Source organism: Loa loa (genome assembly GCF_000183805.2).
Source record: "Loa loa unplaced genomic scaffold supercont3.59, whole genome shotgun sequence".
Lineage (NCBI taxonomy): Eukaryota > Metazoa > Nematoda > Chromadorea > Rhabditida > Onchocercidae > Loa > Loa loa.
The window spans coordinates 114,015-116,700 of NW_018108239.1; positions in this window are offsets into that span (position 1 = coordinate 114,015).

The following is a 2,686-nucleotide window of genomic DNA, read 5'->3' on the forward strand; positions in this document are numbered from 1 at the left end:
TATATATATATATATATATATATATATATATAGGTAAAGCTGAAATAATGTAAGGTTAACAACATATAATTGAAAATCACTTAAGGCAATGAAATGTTTGATTCGTAAATCCTTTTTTGGTTTAGACAAATAGGCGAGGAATAAAATTCACAGATAATATTGTAATGATATATAGCTTATCTCGAGAATCCCTTCATTTTCTCTTTTCCCTAATCAGGAATTTGACAAAATTTACGAAAAGTTAAGATAATTATAGGAAGATATGAAATTTTCCCAATGACGGTAAGAAGGCCATTCCATGATCTAAGATTTAAAAGTTTTTCCACTTAGGAGATTGAAAACATCAATGTCTTCAATATTTTGGTAGCCAAATAAAATTAAATTTCATTTACAAAACAACTCCTTGGTCTTTTGTTATGTCAATGAGGGAATGATATGTGAATCCGTTAACGATCAAGATTATCGCTTTTATCAATGTTGAATGTATAAATGAATTTTCCCTATACATATCACTTATTTATATCATTTTTTAAAAATCAAAGCCAAGAAAAATGGTAAGATGAATAAGAAGATCATCTCGAAGGAATGGTCGTATGAAGAATCTAAAAAATTCTCTCTGGTCGAATTTTTGAGTATTTAATGTTTACAAAATGATTGATTGCCTTCAGCAAAGAAAGTTACCCTTTCAAGGGCTAACAAAAAACTATCGAATTTCTTTGGTTTTTTTTTTCATTTGGTATAGAGTGCTAATTATTACATTAAATAAATTACATCAGTTAAAGATTGCAATGTTGCATTGTTGCATTTCTTAACTAAATATATCACGGGAAATCCTAGAGACTTCAGAAATAAGCCGGAGATGCTTTTATTCATTGATATGCCAATCTTCAGTGTAGGACTATGAGTGTATAAAATTTGGTTGCAGGGCTGGGATAGAGGTAAAAAGTCCAAAGAAAAACTAAAACGGTTGTCCAAACATGAAAAACTTGATTTCAAACTGAAAGAGTTAGTCGTCTATTTTGTTTCCTTTTATCGATTATTTCAACTTCAATTTCAATTTATAGCATAATAATTCTAACAATTAGCTGTAAAAACTATAAAAACTTAATTACCCACATAATCAGTAGGTAAAAAAACAATAAATCCTAATCAATGAATTGGAAATTGCTTTTTTTTTTTTTTAATTAAAGCCTTACGGGACAAAGCCAAAGATTTAAAGTTCATTTCCAGAAGGTTTAAGGAAAGAAATTACTAAGAAAGTCACGTGTTTTTTATGATCAAATTAATAGATTAATTCAAATAATAAACAGCGAATGATAATATACGAGATCGAAAGGTATATTATTCAGATCTTCCCAAAAGTGACACGATGACGTAAAGATATGACTGAAGTACGGCTACCCATATATTGGATTGAAATAGAAATTGAGCACAACTAATTAATTTCAGACTACAAGCGTTAGCAGAGGACATCAAGCGACTGAAAAAGCAGTTAGCTGTGTAACGAAAGTAATCGAATGAAAGGATTGTTTTTTTATTTAATAACTTTGTATTCATCTGTTAGCGATAGATTTCTGTTATGAATTAAGCTAAATCCAGAAAAAGATTGAAAGCTTAACAGACGAATGCTTTTTTTTTATTTCATTTTTTTTTCACGGCTAACCTCATATGTCTTTTTCGAGTAGATCGATCGATCGATGTAGATATATATCCGCATGTGATTGTGCGGAAATCTTGTGTTGAACGGAGATTTAAGTTTCTAATGTCAGCTATTTGAACAAATCATATTCGAGAATTTTGATAGAAAATTTGCATACGGATGACCGATTAATGCATTTTTCATTAATAAAAGTATCATATAATGAAAGAAAAAATATTTCAATTTTGCAATAATTTAATTTGCGGAAAAATTTTTGGAGTGGCACAATATTCGCACATCTCTTCTACAATTTTTATTTTTATAATTCATTCCTCATTAAGTTAAACGGATGATCATTATTCTTGATAAGTAATAAATATATTTTTTCATTAAAATATTTATGAAAGAATGAAGTAATTATTAATAAAGATATGTTGTAAAGGTCAATGATACTATGAAAATCATAGCTATTCTTGAAGAATCATACAAAAAATAGATGATTAAATTGGAATAGAAATCAAAGTAATACTATTTTATTATTAATCGAAGGAAGTGAAACAAATGATATTCATTACGATCGAAAAATTTTTCTAAAATCACCAAAACATAAGCGAAAGACAATTTGTATGCAGGGAAAATGAATGATTGTTCAAATTTGCGAGAAATGGATAGCAGAATCGAAAAAAAAACATTTTTCATCAAACTAAGAAACTGGGGACTGGTTTTTTTCCCTCAGATAACTCCAATGAAAGCAAAGGTTTTAGGACAAACATTTAAATCTTTTTCGGGAAACGTAGACATTTTGTGTGGTGATAATTCTAGAATTTTCCATTATCTACCAGACATCCTTCCCGAAACACTCCAATAATACTCCTACAACCTTTGCATTCACTCGAATTCTCTGCAAGGAAGAAACGCTGGTCATCAGTTTTCATCTGCTCCGTGAAAAATGTATTTTTGGTTTTGCTTTCAACTACTGTTAGTTTGTGATAAACTACTGAGTTGGGTATTATAGCTTATTTTACATATGCGTGACATAGTTTATGA